The sequence below is a fragment of the Periplaneta americana genome, chromosome 15 (genome assembly GCF_040183065.1).
Source record: "Periplaneta americana isolate PAMFEO1 chromosome 15, P.americana_PAMFEO1_priV1, whole genome shotgun sequence".
Lineage (NCBI taxonomy): Eukaryota > Metazoa > Arthropoda > Insecta > Blattodea > Blattidae > Periplaneta > Periplaneta americana.
This window is the reverse complement of record NC_091131.1, coordinates 77,869,038-77,888,589: the sequence shown is the minus strand read 5'-3', so window position 1 is coordinate 77,888,589 and position 19,552 is coordinate 77,869,038.

Below are 19,552 nucleotides of genomic sequence, written 5' to 3'. Positions count from 1 at the left end.
GCAAACGTTGTTTCCGGTTCTTAATCGTTGACCCAAAGGTATAGCCAGGTTAATATTAGAAATGTTAGTAAAAATAAAATGATGTCCCTGTACTTGGTTTCATGTAAGAGAGGAGATAAATATAGGCTGCGTAATTCATTTCCTTTACAAGATAATTATTTCACGTTTCATCACCATCATAGACATCATCATATCATCGTCATCATCATTATCTTAAAAGATTGTGATGTTTAGGTTTAATGGTCTCAAGAAGTTTCGAGTGTCCTATTTGTTCACACTAAATTTCTCTTGGACCGTTTACTGTTTATCCACCCCAAACGGTTAAAGTCAAATACAGGGTGGGTTTAAAAGTCGCTTTCCCCAAACACTTCCTTACATTTAATTACATTCAAAATGTAAGCAAGTTTCTCAGTACACAATTCACAACGTTTAGACCCTGATTTACAGATAGAACACAACTCATCGGTTTTCACGAGTTTATTGTCTGGACTATGGCAGAGTCTACGTTACTATCAGTTATTGTATAGAGACGCAACCCAACACAATAAAACAAAACAACAAAAACAAGACATGACATCGGAAATACAGTTGACGCACGAACATGATTGTCAACCCAACAAAATTTGCAGCATTTTAAATTCTGAATTATCGTTTGAGCTCATTTTAACAATATTTGTTTATTCCTCCTAGTACTGTTGTTCTTGTGTTATAAACAAAAACCTATCGTGCTCAAAACTAATAAAACAAACATAAACGTTTCGCCTCTCGCAGGGAGAAAATAATAATAACAATAATAATAATAATAAAATAAATATTGCCTCTCCACATAAAAGCACGTTCAAAACTAATACTAATAATAAAATTACTTTCACAAAAAATTAGTTTTAAAATAAAAGTAGGTATTTGAATTCAATTGAAAGAGGAGAATTGGGAGGACAAATTTAAAAGGTACGCAAAGCGCGTCCTTGCAAGGGGTTCGGGGCTGCAAGAAACTAAATATGTGAGCTCCAAGCCTGTTGGCCACTAATCTCACTCCGGGTTACGCTGCTCCACTGAAGGAGCTCTAGAAAATGTTGAAGGGGAAAACCGAAAATGGACGTAACCTCTTAGGTACCACACACGCGAGGGGGACGGAAATGTGATCAAAGTGATCACAGGACAGGACGAGGAGGAAATGGCTGGTGTAAATCTGCACATTGAAATGAACTGTGTCATTTCGCAGTGCAGGAGAAGTCGAGAAGACTCTGTCGTCTGTTGTTCGATGACAAGGCAAGTGAAGACCGCCAGGAGAGAGGCCGTGAATTTTGAATCTGCAAGTGGGTAAATCGTTGTACGATACTTATACGTCTTGTAGCCTACCTTCATATTACAATCTTCGACTGGTTATCAAACTCAGTCTGCGGTCTCGTTTGACAACTTTCCAATCTCGTATTGTAATATGAAACGTTACGATAGGTTAATCATATCGTGAATAACTAATATGTATTTGAAATCTGGAAACTGACTTTTTCCATAATTTTATTGCAAATATTGAATAAGTTTTTGAGCCCTGTAAAAGCGTTTATGTCTCTGAAACCTGAAACTGATTTCTTTTATTACAAAACTTTCTCCTTCTGCCTCTTATTGTGAGAAAATAAAAATACTTTAGGTAAAAGAAGATAAGAAAATAGTCCAACCAGCGAACAGGGATTACAAAGAATGGACACTGAGCGAATTTTCCTGTGTTTTGTTTCTCTGTGCGCCGGCGTTTAGTTCCAATTTCAAGCGCTAGAGATTAGTGTAATCGAGCACACGCTAAGATAATAATTGATTATAGAGTTGAGACACAGGATCCAAACATCGTCTACCTTATTGCATAACCCAGTAACGCTTTGCTTCAAATAAATTTAAGTTAACAGCTTTTCCTTATTTCTCAGCGACAAACTAGTTGTAATAATAATTTTTTATATTTTATATAATCAATTATATTATAAAATAATATACATTATAAAATTATGCATCAAATTCGTTTAATATTTGTAGACAATATAATACAGGTATATGGTTTTACTTCTCATAGGAGTTCTGTTTTTCCATTTTCAGCGCTATCAAATCATTACATGTGGTCTCAACTCCGATTATGAAGGAACTCTAGAGCAGGGGTCGTCAGCACAGAGCACGCTGGGGCTAGCCTCTCTTACCGCGGAAAACGCAGTGCACTATAGTGCTCTCGTAGCTGCTAGCGGGTATGCTCTCTATCTCTCTCTGTCGCACGACGGTGCACACGGGACGGCACCGCGTACCCATTGCACATTTCAACGAGTACTGATGACCACTACTCTAGAGGCTACACATTACAGTTAATGACGGATTTATTATTTCATCAGTCAATTTATTTTATTTGAGTACATAATGTACCTAGATGTATTAATTATTGTATGTGTTATATTTCTGCTGTGTCGACTGCTAGCTGGTGTGATGTCAGTGCCATCTCCTGGAAGAAAGCAGAATCTCACGCTCAAACGGGTTTGAAGGTCATTGAAATCAGTCCTGCTACATCAAAGGTACCGACGCGAAGTGTCCATACTGTATAATTATTACGCTGATCCAACCGAGGAAACGGAGAATAAAGAACACATCATATCGTGTTTATTTAGACCTTGATAATGGATCTGTAAAAGTAATGTATGCGGGAACATAATAACAAGAGAGTAGAGAATACATTTAAATGTAATCTAACTCATGAGACGGTCGATAACTTATTAAGCTAAGGACACACCTTGAAGGGAAGGAGTAATTATATCACATCCTAAAGGCTAATTTGTATACGTCCAGCACACGAAATACAAAAGCTTTAATTGTTGTTTCAGTGGAGTGGTCCCCCTATTCTCCCGCCATGAAGATAATGAAATTTCGAGGACCGCCGTGTTTGTAGTAACAAATAATTAACGAGAATCTGGTTCCCGTATTTTAATTAATGATGCAGGGAGCAGAAGGTGCCTGCATGCCATTCATATATCTACCCTGCCATCGGGCAGGCCGAAACTATGGGGCCGACTCGACTTGCGTGTCTCGTCTCAAATATTTTTTCTTACACACAGATGAAGATAGACTTGCTTTACTTTTCAATTGAAAAATGTCACAATGTGTTATTCTCTATTGTTTAATATATTTTGACATAGAATTCAAGTGTTAGATTTCATTGACAGTCTAGTAGTAGATAGTATTAGTAACAGCCAGAGTGCTGTATTGGAGTTAAATCGCTCGCTTGAACTCGGTCGAATGTCGCACGCTCGAGTGAGATAAGATAGGTCGTGATACGCTCATAATAAATAGAAGCACAGTACAAGGTCATCTCACCGACACGTCTTATCTTGTATGGAAGGCGACAGGTAAGATACACGTAGACTATGTTTTGCTCACATGGTAAAAATAAGGCTTTATTTTCTGCGTTTATGACAAATGTCTAATGGAACATACCAAAAGAGAAACATGAAGTTATAAATAAAATAGTATGAAAAACTTCGATATACAGTTATTATTCCTAATTAATAATTATTCAATATTTGATTTACCACATATATAATATGATAGGTCCATACATAGTGTTCCGCCTATATACTGCGACAATGTAGAAACGTTTTACAAATTATTATATAGTAGTAAATTAATAACAATATTAGTACAGAGATAACGTCACAGAAAATATAATAAAACGAAAAATCATGATGTACAACTGTTACAGACGCAACGATTGATACACTAATTATTAGAGATTATTATTATTATTATTATTATTATTATTATTATTATTATTATTATTATTATTGTTATTATTATTACTACTACTACTATTACTAGATAACATGATACGTGTCTTGCATTATCGTGATTGTGTACTCCGTTTATAATAATTATATTTACATCCAATAAGATCTATCAGATATGGCAAAAACAAAATCACTCCTTTATGGGGGGGGAACATTTACTTACAACATTTATATTACATTTAAAGCAAGTTTTGTAGTTGTACTATGGAGAGGTTAGATAAAAACTGCAAAGATTTGAAATGATAAACATCTATGATGTTACTACACAGTTCATCACATTAACAAGAACGAATGTCTAACGCTCGGCTTATAACGTTCGAGGATTTATCGCTCGCGACAATTTTACCCAGCATGCATGTGCGCTACCTATGGGATTATGCTATGAACTACTTGGCGCTCGAGCGAAAACGTCCGATGCAGACCTCTGGTAACAGCAGTACTAGTGAAGGAAAAACTGAATGAGGTAGGCTTTTCCAATTTACTACGTGCTAAAGCAAGGAGATGCACTCTCACCTTTACTTTTTTAACTTCGCTCTAGAATATGCCAATAGGAAAGTTCAGGATAACAAAGAGGACTTGGAATTGAACGGGTTACATCAGTCTCTTGTCTATGCGGATGATGTGAATATGTTAGGAGAAAATCCATAAACGATTAGGGAAAACACAGAAATTTTACATGAAGCAAGGAAAGTGATAGGTTTGGAAGTAAATTTCGAAAAGAAAAAGTGTATGAGTATAACTCGTGAACAGAATATTATACGAAATGGAAATATAAAACTTGGAGATTTATTCTTCGAAGAGATGGAAAAATTCAAGTATCTTGGAGCAACAGTAACAAATATAAATGACACTCGGAAGGAAATTAAACGTAGAATCAATATGGGAAATGCTTGTCATTATTCGGTTGAGAAGCTTTTGTCACCTAGTCTGCTGTCAAAAAATCTGAAAGTTAGAATTAAAAAAAAAACAATTATATTATCGGCTCTTCTGTATGGTTGTGAAACTTGGACTCTCACTTCGAGAGAGGAACAGAGATTAAGGGTGTTTGAGAATAAGGTTCTTAGGAAAATATTTGGAACTAAGAGGGATGAAGTTACAGGAGAATGGCGAAAGTTACACAACGCAGAACTGCACGCATTTTATTCTTCACCTGACCTAATTAGGAACATTACATGCAGAAGTTTGAGATGGTCAGGGCATGTAGCACGTATGGGCGAATCTAGAAATTCATATAGAGGAAAAGATCTTTGAGGAAGCCGAGACGTAGATGGGAGTATAATGTAAAAGTGGATTTGAGGGAGGTGGGATATGATGATAGAGAGTGGATTAATTTTGACATGATAGAGGTCGATGGCGGACTTATGTGAGGGCGGCAATGAACCTCCGGGTTCCTTAAAACCCATTTGTAAATAAGTACTAGTGATTTAATGATGCTTCAACTGCAGAGGTTAATCAACGTCAACATTCAACGTGAGCCATAAATGTCCAATATGTCTTGTCCGGAGTTCTTATAAGAACACAGGGTTACTTACTTACTTACAAATGGCTTTAAGGAACCCGCAGGTTCATTGCCACCCTCACGTAAGTTCGCCATTGCTCCCCATCCTGAGCAAGTTTAATCCAGTCTCTACAATCACAACCCACCTCCCTCAAATCCATTTAAAATTATCCTCCCAACTACGTCTCGGCCTCTTTTCCCCTCCGGGCTCTCAACTGATACTCTGTATGCATTTATGGATTCGCCCATATGTGCTACATGCCGTGCCCATCTCAAATATCTGGATTTAATGTTCCTAATTAAGTCAGGTGAAGAATACAATGCGTGCAGTTCTGCGTTGTGTAACTTTCTCCTTTTTCCTGTAACTTCATCCCTCTTAGCCCCATATATTTTCCTAAGCATCTTATTGTCAAACACTCTTAACCTCTGTTCCTCTCTCAAAGTGAGAATCCAGGTTTGACAACCATACAGAACAACCGGTAATATAACTGTTTTATAAATTCTAACTTTCAGCTTTTTTGAGAGCAGACTAGACGACAGAAGCTTCTCAACCGAATAATTACAGGCATTTCTCATATTTATTCTGCGTTTAATCTCCTCCGGAGTGCCATTTATATTTCTTACTGTTGCTCCAAGATAATAAATTTACAATTTTTATTTCTTACAATATTCTGTTCACAAGACATAATCATGTACTTTATGTTTACGGGATTTAGTTCCAAACCTATCTCTTTACTAGCTTCAAGTAAAATTACACTGTTACTTAGTGCCTTAAATAATTTATGTGATGAGGGACCTAAAACTTTATTTTCTGAGTTTTGAAGTAAAATTAAGTCTTTTTTTCTCACTAGGTATAGACCTAAAGGAGGGGTAACTTGGAAATTCATAGTCACATGGAAATGCTACCTTCTCTCCTTGTCAGCTCCAAGCTCTTCACCTCTCCTTTATCTCTTGCTTTCATTTAATCCTCCTTGTAGACTCTTTCTACTTTCCTCCTTGTCTTTCCCTTATACCCATAGTCTTGTCTTGTTCTCATGGTCTTCCCCTTGTTCTCATTGTTTTCCCCTTATTCTTCTTGTCGTTTCCTTTTCTTCATATCATCTTGTTCTCAATTTCATACCCTTATTTTGCTTATCATCCTTTTGTTATCCTTGTTATTATCATCATCATTGTCATTGTTGTCTAAAAATTGTTTTCAACGTAGTCCATTTATTGTTAACGACATTAACATCAACATTTCATCAAATTCATTATAATTTAATACTAACCTGCAATAAGGGTATATCTGAATAGGAAAACAATATATTGTATCTTAGACCTTTATTGCGCAGGGGTATTTAATTATTGTTCGTTTGGAATTTATTTATTATTATTATTATTATTATTATTATTATTATTATTATTATTATTATTATTCTCATCGTCATTAACCCTAAAAATTTGCTAGAATAATTGAATCGTTCATTTTAGAAAGGGCATAAATCATATTTTTGTGGAAATTTATGTTTTGTTAAAAAAATGTGCTCCATTGCAGTAGCCGCATTAAGTTTAGAAAGGGCGCATAACCTGGGTAAAGACAGAGTGTAAACCCCAGAAGAGTATGAAACTCTGATAAAAGAGGACTCAAGATGTAAAATTGAAATTGTCATTAACAGACAGTAACATCATATTGAGTTTCGATAACTGGTGGTCTCAGTATTTCAGGAAGTAAGTAACTTCAAGTGAAACAATGTCAATCAAAAATAAGAAAGAGAGGAGGTTTTTTAAAATGTCTGAGCTATACTACTTTGAAAAGACAAAGTAAATGTTAAAGGAAATGCTGATATCAGTGCGCTGATCAAAATACGTTTCGTTTAAGAAGCCTAATGTAGGGGAGAGTCGGGTAGTATCGGACATCGGGTAATATCGGACAGTGAGTTTCTTTCATCTGCCACACGATGATAGTACCTGATTGACATGGTTACGTTTCTGTGATGTCGCATAGAGAAACGTAACCATGTCATTCAGATACTACCATATGGTGGTAGATGAAAGAAACGCTCTGTCCGATACTACCCGATGTCCGATACTACCCGACTCTCCCCTAATACGTATCACTTTTTCGAATGAACGAGCTTTTGAAGGAGGAAAAAACCCCTATTAATGAAAAAAAATTGAAGACATCAAAAAAGTTCTCAAATATATTATGTAAGTGAATAGGCAAAGTCTTTCTATGACACCTTTATAAATTGGCCAACTGCACCACAGGGTAATGCAGAGTAAAGTTTTTCATGCCAGAAGTGAAAATAAGAGACATATTTCCATGTCTATTACTATTTTGTATACTTCTTGTTCATTAAAGCATTGATTTGTAATATGTCCACTTTTTTAACTCTCATTGTTCCTGTGTTTAGTTCAGAAAGGGCATAAGTCCAAAACAAACAATCCATAGAAACCACTCTTTTCATTTAACAAAAATTAAATTCTTGTGTAAAGTGAGTTTTAGTATCCTTCCCAAGATGCAATACAAAGAATTGAAAAAAAATGCTTCTTTAATTTAAATAGTTTTTTGTGTCTCCTATAAAATTGTGACTTGTGCCCAAACTAAAATAAACGATTCAATTATTATGTTGCCTGAATGACTGCGAACTGACTTTAGTGCGGACTTTACTCTTGTACAGAACAAGAACAATATGTCGTATATTTTGTGTTTCATATTCTAACGAGAAAAAACATACATCCGTAGCAGGAATAATGTTATTACGAGAACATGTAAATAATGCATTAGGCAGGTAGTTCATTACATGGAAGTCAGCCACGAATTTCAAGTTAATTAACCTATTCAGAAAGGGTAGGGCTTAGGTAGACCCACATTTTCTTTCATAGGTAATGTCAGTAGAAGCAAAAAGAAATTAGAGCTTAAAGGATATAAAGCCTTGTTTCGCTTTCCCATTTTATCAAATATGCAGTACGCATTTTTAAAGCAAGAAATATGTTTCTAGTTTTAGAAGTTTGAAATTCTTAGCATTCTTCGTACTGAGAGGAATTGCTTTTGGATGCGATTTCTCAGTATTGCTGTGTTTTGTTCCTCTTAAAAGTACTGCATTGATTTTGTTTTAATTAACGTATTAGTTCAATCAATATACACGCTAGGACTGAGTCTGTTGTACACCCAATCTTTGCCATTTGGAGACAATAATTATGGATTTTTGTACAGTTATAAAAATATCCGCATGGCTGCACTTCACAGTAAACTTCCGACATGACAATAATGGTGGATTTTGTTTTGTTGAAGAGACTTGATTGAATTTAATTTAATTGAATTTCGGAAGGACGCACTACTACCCAGCACGGCTGCTATTCAAAATCTATTATGCTAACCTTCAAGGTAGACTAATTCCCAACCCACACCGGCTGTCTACACCAAGGTTCACGGCATACTCAGGTTTCGAGGAGATAACCTCACTCGATCCTAGGACAGTTTCTTCCGTGCATCACTAACCGGCGTTCGGGAATGCTGGGAAATAATAATGGAATGGAGAAATATTGGCGGAATTATGTAGACGAATAACATGGGGAAACGGAAGAATACCGAGAAAAACCCCAACTGCGACCACGTTCGCAACAAGTATCATTAAAAATTTCAGGCCTGATCGAGACTTGAGTGAACACAGGTTTCTATACCAACTGCGAAGTTATCTTGTTTCGGTGACAGCAAGATAATATTTGGCAAGATTTTTTTATATCCCCAGTCAAATTTTTGGTCCCTCATAATTATTTTAGGTCAGTACCTTTGTGTGATTTTATGTTGCAATATTTTGGATATTGCGTGTTCGTTGTCAAAATAGGCCTCAGCTAAATATTTGAAAATTTAAGAAAATATTAAATTATGTTTTATTTGACGACGCTCGCAACTGCAGAGGTTATATTATCGTCGCCAGTGTGCCGGAATTTTGTCCCGCAGGAGTCCTCTTAGATACCAGTAAATCTACTGACTTCAGCCTGTCACATTTAAACACACTTAAATGCCATCGACTTGGTCCAGAATCGAACCCAGAACCTCAGGCACAGAATGCCAGAAAAGTTTATATACAGGTTTTTTTATGATATTGATGACTTTTTTAAATCTTAGTGATATGAGTTTTTAATTTATTTGTTTTGTGTGGTAATTTTATGATTATGTTTGATGTGATTTCATTTATACTTGACTATTGATCAAGGCACACTGTGCTCACAAATTTGTATATAATAATAATAATAATAATAATAATAATAATAATAATAATAATAATAATAATAATATCCTATATCTGTATATTTATAGTTAATTGTCAACGCTGAATTGTCGACAGTAATGACATACTGGGCTTTACAAATAATTTATTCTTTCACCAATATAGGATGTACAGTACATACACAGTTTTTTTATTATCCAATTTAAGTTTATAAGTTATAGTGCCATGACAAGTTGACGAAAATTCATGAAGTATAGGCCTACCTATATCTGAAGTAAAACCTGAAAAATTAGATAAAAAATAAATCAAAATTTGATAGCGATAATGAGAGGGATCTTGATCTAAAACATAACAATAACGATTACCTACTACAATTAACTTGGAAGATGCTATAATAAGAAGAAAGTCGCCTTGTTGTCTGGCTTAGGACGACCGCGGATCAAAGTTCAAATCTTGGCGATGGCGGAGTTGTAATTGTCATAACAAAGCCGAATAAGTTAAGGTTTATCCCCCTGATTATTCCAGCAACACTGCTTGCAATTTCTTTCTTCATTATCATTTCCATCTCGAAAATATTACATCTCCTGTGTATGCGTGATGCTGAAACGGCCGTTCGTCACGGTAGGATTTCCTCGCGGTTTGTCCAAAGATTGATAGATGACTGCAGACGACTCACTGATCTCCATGAGAGTCATAGGAGTCTCTCGGGATCTAAACTTTCTCCTGATATGGCATAATTTGGATATATGAATTACTGAATTAGTGCCATAATAGAAAAACCTATTGATAAAATACTCATTATTAAATTCAGTAATAAAATTGTATCAGGCAGTGGAGTAAGTGGACAATTTCAAATACTTGAAGTGCAATAAGCAGTAACATGAGCTGTTGCAATGGCAAATGAAGTTTTCAATAGAAAAAGGAACATCTTCTGGGGAACGCTGGAAAAAAATCTAAGAAAAGACTAGTGAAGTGCTTTGTGTGGAGTGTGGCATTGTATGGAACAGAAACATGGACATTACGACGAAACGAAGAGAAACGCCTTGAACCATTTCAAATGTGAATGTAGAGAGAAATGGAGCGTGTGCATAGGACAGACAAAATAAGAAATGAAGTTGTTCTAGAGAGAGTGTGCTAAGAAATAATAACTCTGAAACTGTTGAAGAAGAATAAAAGGAATTGACTAGATCACTAGCTAAGAAAAAATTGCCTACTGAAGAATGCACTGGAAGGAATGGTGGATGGAAGAAAAGTTCGTTCGTTCACGATGCTTTCCTTTCCTTTTCCTTTCTTGTCCCTTTTCCTTTTCCTTTCCTTTCCCTTCCCTTTCCCTTTTTCCTTTTCCCTTTTCCTTTCCAATTTCTCCTTTCCCCTTTTCTTTTCCTTTTCCTTTCCTTTTGGGAAATGCGTGAAGTTGTGGATGTCTATGCATGTTGGCTATTCCATTTTGCCCTTTTTTTGTTAATGTTACGGTTAGTTTTAGGTTTTTCTGCCTATAAAATTTATGTAAGCCCTTAAAGTAGAGTAGTGTAATCGAAGTGAGACACGTGGCCTTGAGGATAAGAGCTCATATAAATGTTAAAATAAACGTCGTGAACCTTTGCAAAAACGCGCAGCAGTTTACGTTTCAGCTTATTTTCCGTTCTTTCTCCTCCGTTGATTGGTTGATTGATTGTTGATAGTTGATTGGTTAATTGATATTTTGGTAGATTGATTGGTTAATTGATTGTCAAACCCAAATAATAATGCATCAGTGTTGACACGAGAGGTTCCTGGGGCTGTTTGTACTTGCTCTGTAAAATCTAATCTTAACAGCATGGGTTTCGTGAAATTGCTGTCCTAGGTAAAATGGTGTTGTAAACAGTTTCCATTTCCAGTGATGCTTTTGATAAAGGTGATTATCAACTACAATAAATGTAGTGCAAACGTGGTAGGTAAAACTATAATAAGCGAAGCAATTCTGTCCTTAACATCGTCCTTGTTAATCACAAATTCCATTTTGACACATTAGGATTGAACTCAGAACTCCAACCTGAAAATCCGACTCTCGATCAATTTGGTTAACGACACCAAAAGTAATGTAATTACTAGCGAAATAATTGGATATAAACGCTATTTAGTGAAGCTACATGCAGTTTACTAAGTGTTTTTGTTCCCATAATTTCATTTGAAATGATTTTGTAGTGCGGAAAGTGAATAGTCGGTCGATTCAGTCTGCAAATTCCGTAGCCGTGACCAGAATTCCTCATTTAATCTCTTGATGTGAGGCAGGAGGTCAGGTTAATACAAAGGCATGATCACCTGCTTTATCACCGGTAAATGAATGAATTAAACTCTTGGATTATTTATTATGTAAGACATCACTCTAAGTTTGGTTGTCAATCAGAATACCTACTATTAGTGATAGTAATTTCATAGATGAAACACTTAAGTATGTTACTGTTAGTTTCAAACATTATCAATTGACAGTCTTATCACTTAATCCTTATAAAGCAGATTTAACAATACAATGTTTCGAATTGTATTACATTAGACTCACTAGAACAGCGGTGACCAAAACTCGAACTGCAGTGAATTCATGCGACAGACAGTCTATGAAGTAAGGGACGGAGGAAAAGTACTTGGCATGAAAACTACAACCAGTGGTGGTTCCTGTACTAACATCTAGATCAATCCCGGGGATAAAAATCTCAAGCTTTGCTGTATCACTAATGTCACTGCTGTCATCAAGAGCCAGTGAACACTATACGATTTTTCTTGCTTCTTTTTTATCCTTTCTCTTGAATATAAACAGGAATTTTCTATATTCTTCTCTCGATACTTGGTCGAGAAATTCGTAGTTTTTCAAAATTAAAAACTTTTTATGGTCAAGTTACTTAAGCTAGGCTATTTTAATCATTAGCTCTCTTTTGAGAAATTCTGTTGTATTAAAAGGCTTTAGAGCACGAGATATTTAAAACCCCATTAGGTAGCTGACTTCCTTACATTTATTTATCTCATGTTTCTCTTCCTGGTTATGATTTAAGACATATCAATTCCTGGCGTTTAACAGTTCGTTGGCACATAATATTGAATCAATATTATTATTAAATGAATAACTAATAAATAGTTACCCTCATCTAAAGATTAAGAAGATTAAAATTGAGATAAAACCTAAAAATGTTATCCTTCTAGGTAGAAGATCTAAAAATATCAATATTCACACACGTACAGAAGAATTATAAAAACACATACTTAGTGGTCAGTAATAATAATAATAATAATAATAATAATAATAATAATAATAATAACCACTCTTCGGAAGGCAAAGTGGGAGATTTACAAAGAAGTGCACTGCTTGGCCGAGAATGGGTCAACGAGAAGAGCAGACATTATAGCCATCGATCGCCGGAATCAAAGAAGCCTCATTCTTGACCCCACTGTCCGTTTTGAGAAGGATGATCAACAAGCCATAATGTTAACGATGAAAAGAAGTCTATTTACAACCCATGTATTCCTCACTTCAGTGAGAGATACAAAATGAATATTAATACATGGGAAGTGAAAGGACTTCTTTTTGGGAACTTCATTTAAGTTAACCAAAACTATTCTCCTTTCTCTTAAATTTTCTAATGAGGACATTAACAAAATTTGTCTAATGGTATTGAGAGATTCATTATTCATTTTACACAATCACTTGTATAATACTTTGTAATCTTTTTTTACTTGATTTCATTACTCTTCAATGTATTTCCATCTCATGTTTCCCCGAAATCAAATTGTACTTTATTTTTAAATTTATCATTGTTCCGTATTCTCTCCGCAATCATATTGTATTTTTAATTCAACCTTTGCTTTGTATTCTGGACTCTGGTGGTCAGCCGTAGATGTCGGCCAGATGTCCCAAATTGTGGAATTTGTGTAATAATAATAGTAATAATAATAATAATAATAATAATAATAATAATAATAATAATAATAATACATTATTCAGCATGGAAATTAATATTTCTATATAATCCTACTTCATCCGTTGAGCTAAGTAAATATGTTTCATTTTGTCCGACAGAACAACAAAGAAGTTCTCCTTCTCATTCTTTACGAAACCACCTCTTACTGCTTGTAGAGACAGAGTTAGTAGAGCGACATGATACCGCCACTGCTTGCCTTCAGTACGTGGATGAAACACACAGCAATGTACAGGAAACTCCTCGTACCCGTTTGAATGTGAGTGATTACACTTTGTAATCACGATACCCGCTTTGGTCACCGCTGCAATAGTCTCTCGTTCAACAGAATTTGATGAAAACGAAGGTGATTAGTTTAAATGAAAAAATAGGTTACATTCGACATATGTTAAAAACAAACTTTATTTTAGAGAAATTAAACATTTTCCTTGTCCAAAGCACATAAAAAGGCATCGTCTACAGGTTCTTTTTAGCTTTCTTGATAATAATAATAATAATAATAATAATAATAATAATAATAATAATAATAATAACAACTGTAGCCTATTACTCAAAGAGCGACTTAAAACCATTTTGCACAGAAATCTTCCGATTCCTATTCTTTTTCCAATCGCAAATAGTTAATATACCAACTCCATAGTCAATAGAAATGTTTTAACTGACTCACCCTTTCCCATTCCATTTATCGCTACCAATTTTTTTTGCAGTCACAACACGCTTTCTTTTTCCGCCATAATCACAGAAATCACTTACGTCACTCGATTTCTACAATGCAATAACTGAAGAACTGGTTAAAAAAGAACAAATCAGACCTGAAAGGCACGGAAACAAGAGACAAGCCTCACTCTCACACCGTTTCTAATTTAAATTTAATTTTTAATTGAATTTTAACAATGCACTAATACAGAAAGGACGCTGAAACAAGATACAGTACAATCCTCACTCGCGCACCGTTTCTAATATAAATTACTTATTTTAACTGAAATCCAGCAATGCGCTAAATTTCACGGACTGAACATTTGAAGTACTTTCCAAGTTCAGTAATTCGTCCATAATAAAAGAGACTAAATCAAATGTAGCATCTTTGTTTTTACCAACAACTGATCGTATAGAATTTAAAGTTATTTCTTAACACGAGAGTAAGCATTGCATACGCGTTTGTTGGAGTCGGAAATTACCTAGACGTAATACTTTTCAATGAAGTGTTTAAAATGCGGATTGTTAAGTTTATGAAACAGAATATTCGCACATGTAATCATCAGACACAAGTCATAATAAAAAGTAGACTTATACCAAATTGAATCACTAAACAATTTAATGTTCGTTGTTTCTTTTATAGTCACGATGGTTTTTTTTTAAATCACGACGCTTATTAACTTACAAACTTTACAATATATAATATTATATTTTCCTCCTTGATTGAAAAATAATCATCTCCGAAGTCTACAAGCAAAGGCTAAGTTGCAGATTTAATTGGAGGCATTTTAATGCATCTTCGCAGTATCTTCAATAGATCACAATTGATCTTACGAAATGTTCACTTTTCAAATAGAAAACATGCTGTGTCGAAACAACCTAGGCCTATTAGAATGCAGTAAACAATACAAAACCCGCACCTATTTAACTTCGAATGACTTGACGCGAAGTCTTTTATTTTGCGTACGTACCAGAAGGTACATCAGTAAAGTAAACAGTTGTCATTCTATATCCAATGTTCGTTAAACCAGTAGCCGATTCTAGGCAATGTTTTGGTGTTCAGACTTCGTTCCCTAGATATTACAAAAGCTATTTCTTGATCAACAAAATTAGGAATCGAAATGTCTCCACTCTTCTCTTTCATAGATCCCCTAAATGGTTGTCAGATTGAAATATATAAAGGCTTGAGAACTAGGTAATAGTGGAGTTAGATATAGAAGTTCAACTTTATTAGACATTTTTTTCTTGTGAATGTATTGTTTTTATCTATATAAGGAATAGGTTATTCGTTTGAATCAAGATCGAAACAGTGTACATTGGGTTTAGAAGGAAGTTAGATAGCCGTTAAACTACAAAAAATGAGCCTAATGTACCATATAGCATTCGGCCTGGCACAACCGAAGAATTGGTGAAACGATCAAGGGTTTCAGAAGAATGTCTCCGTCCTTTTCCAATCAAATTTCTGAAATGTCATGTTGAATAAGGAAGAATCATGAATATTGAACAAAATTCATCCAGTAGTTTTGGAAGAAACTGCATACGCATATTGACGAACTGTCAAAGATAATTACTTCTTGAATAAGGTTTTCCCCTTTATGAAGCGATGATCTTGTTTGCATTTTCATTGTTCCGCACTGGGGTGTCAGCCATCTTCATGATGGTGCCATAGCTCCGAGAAGATATCGGTTTTACTTACTACGCTCAGAAAGAACTCCTCCCACAGACAGAAAGAAACCTCCAACTACACAAGCAGCACCACTAAACAACTGTAATATAAATGTATCGAAGTTTAAATTTGATTTTCAAACAACTGCCACATTCTCTCCTCCATTCTTTTCCTTCTCTTTTTTTTTTAATTCTCTTCAAATCTTCCCCCTCAAACTCCTTTTACTCTCTTTCTTTTTAAGTATCTCCTCCAACTCCCTCTTTCCAACATTGAATTCCTGTTCAGATCTTCCTTTAGTGATATTTATGGGCATAGTACAATGTTTTATTATTGCTTTAGATGCCCTGGTTAGGTGCCAGAAGGGGAGGAAAGAAGAGGAATTCCACAAGATTAAACTAAAGACACAGAAGAAGAGTAAGAAGAAGAAGAAGTTGGGGCGGCCACAGGGGCTGAGTTACATTTGCGGGAATTTTCATACATTGGACGTCCAAGCCACAACACGAGGCCAACCATTATCTTGATTACTCAACTGCGGGAGTTTATACTTGACGACAGACTTAACGTCCTTTTCCTAGGAATCATAAAGACCCCCTCATTAGCTATAAAGTGCTGATGGAGGTTCGCTGACAAGTTGGACGGCAGGAAGATTGAAAAGCAGCCACTGTTGTATTGTCATACAGTGAAGCACAGTACTTCTTAGTCTCCTCATACCCACTAAAAATTGCCTTTTCGTTTTCATAATTCTGAAATTAATGAAAAGAAAGAATCCAAGTTAATATTTCATATTATTAGACACCTATTGTGTGGTGAAATAAAATAGGTAATTTTGGTTTTAAACGTGCCACTAATTCAATGGATATTTCGTGAAATAAGTCATACATTCATTGGGTATTTCGTAAAGTAAGTAATTATCTCTTATAATACAACGAGTGCTCATAGTTTTCCGGTAATTTAATTCACCTTAACGAATGTTTGCTGTCAGGATAATTATTTCCAGACCCGAAGTAGAGAAATAATTATCTAATGACAGCAAACATGAGTTTAAAAGCGAAATTAAATTACCTGAGGATAATATTATCACGAATTATATTCAGCAAGATAATGCCAATGCGAACAACTTTAATTCTGAACAACTAAACTGCGAATATGGATTATATAGAATGGACACTGAGCGAATTTTCCTGTTTTGTTTCTATGTGCGTCGGCGTTTAGTTCCATTTTCAAGCGCTAGAGGTTAGTGTAATCGAGCACACACTAAGATGATAATTGAATATAAGAGTTGAGACAGGATCCAAACATCGCCTACCTTGTTGCATAATCTAGTAACGCTTTGCTTCCAGTAAATTCAAGTTATTTTCAAAAGCTCATTCAACATAGTACAGTTATTTTCCGTGTGGTTTATTTGAACAGTATCAGAATAACGTGGATTTCACATTTCTTTGTCATATTCTCATTTTTAACTATAGCTAGTAGTGTTACTCCTAATATTTCTCTTTGTAGATCATTCCGTTAGCATAATGCTAAATCACACATTTATCCCTCCTCGAACTGTTGTTAGATTCCTGGTGTTTTAACCCTCCTGACACCAAAGTCTTTAAAAAAAACTTACTAATACCAAGGGGGGTAACACAATTACCCCAATCAAAATGATATACCAAACTTTGATAATCATTTGGAATATTTATAAATGTACATATTATTAACAATTGATTTTATAAAATGTAAAATTTTTAAATAATTTTCCTCTTTTTAAGAAGTCCCGCTCCATTTTGTTAAAATCGTATATCAAAATTAATGAATTTCAAAATATGTTATTGGTGACACATGAGGAAACTTATCCGTAAAGTTAAACTTGCATCCCTTCCATTTCAAGACAAACGCCTCATTACTGTATAGTTTTGACAGGATAAAAAACTAATTTTCAAGCAATGGAAGTCACACTAATATAAATAAATTGGGAAATATTTAAGACTTTTGTTGATATTTAAATATTCTAATACGATCTATAGAACCGTGAACATCTCCAAGACATTTGTTTATAATAAAGCAAAATCCTTAAAAAAATCGCTAAACAATCTATAAATAAATAAATAAATAAATAAATAAATAAATAAAAATATAAATCTAAGATTATACATTTCATATATTTTTTTTAATTCAAATATTGGAGCACCACTTATAATACAATGAACATCTCGGAAAAAGCTCTACTAATAATTATTTCTAACAAAATCACTTTTAGAATAACCATAAGACAGAAATAAAAATAAAAAAAATGGAAAGAAAATCGCGATACACATGATAATATAAACAATTTGAGTAATGATATAAATAACACAAAATAAAATAATTTGGAAACAGAGAAACTCAATATATAGAAAATTAAGCTGAAAATCGAACTTCATATAGGGCAGCTAGAATTTTCATGACAGCAGGTTGAGTTATAATAACGGTCATGTATTGTACAACGTTATATGGTATTTTGAATCGTATATCTTAAGAGAAAATAAATTAATAAGTATTTTGCATGTTTGGACAGAAATTAATGAGAATTTGTAGATATAATTACAGTTTAGAAACGTTTTAATCAGTTACTATGATAGAAAAAACGTCATAATCGGTTACAATGGTAGGAAAATTAAACAAAAAACGCAAGATCGATATTATAAGGAGCGCATTAAGTGCAAAATAAAAGGTGTTAGTCCGTTAAGTCGTACTTTATTTATATTGATGCACCTCTATTAAACAATATTTACGATTCAAAATCCCTAAAAATTTTATTAGACATTTCATCTTTTCTCAGTCAATTTCTCGCCGATAGAGATGAAAGGTTAATGACTTTTCATCATTTTAAAACTAACGAGAACAGAGGTTATTATTAATTTCATATAACAACGACCAATTTTAAATTTCTAGGAGGCCCGTGATCGAACTAGTTGGAGCAACTCGCCTGGTTGAGGTTTTTCCGGGGTTTTCCCTCAACACATTAAGAGCAAATCGTCGTTCTTGCAATAACTCCTGTGTGCAAAATATAAAATTTTTTACTAGGAAGAAAAAAACACATTAATTCTTTCTATGGAAGCCGTACATAGGAGATTGATTTCTAGATAAAATATGACGTTTTTGGACTGAAGATGGATATTTTTCTGTAATTGTTCCTAATACACCGTTCTACATGTTTTCGAAGTTTCAAGTACATAAGACGATTGGAAACCCTCCTAATGATGTCATAATTAAAGGTCCGTAGAGGCAGGCCTATGTGTTATTGAAGTGACAACTTTAAAGTCGTTTTTCACTTCTAAAATATTTTGTGCATTTCTCTTCATCCAAATTACTAAGGCTTCCACAATTTTGTAGATAAGAACCTGATTTTTTTTTCTGTATATTCACTCAATTCTGTGCTTAAACTTTTAAAAGAAAAATACAGTATATATATATATATATATATATATATACAAACAAAAAAAGTTAAAAAATGTTATTTGTTTTTCTGTATTCTGGGATAATTTTAGCAAAATAAATGCATTGTATAAAAATATTCACTCTGATCGAATGGAATTTTAATGAGGAGTAGAATTTTGAAAATTTTCCTTTTTAAAAATGGAAAAACTTAAAACATAAGTGTATGATGAAAGTAAAATTTTGAAAACTCTATTAGGTTGATAAGATGTAGCCTATATGGCAAAAATAAAAATTATGAGCCTATCTAAAAAATGTAGAAG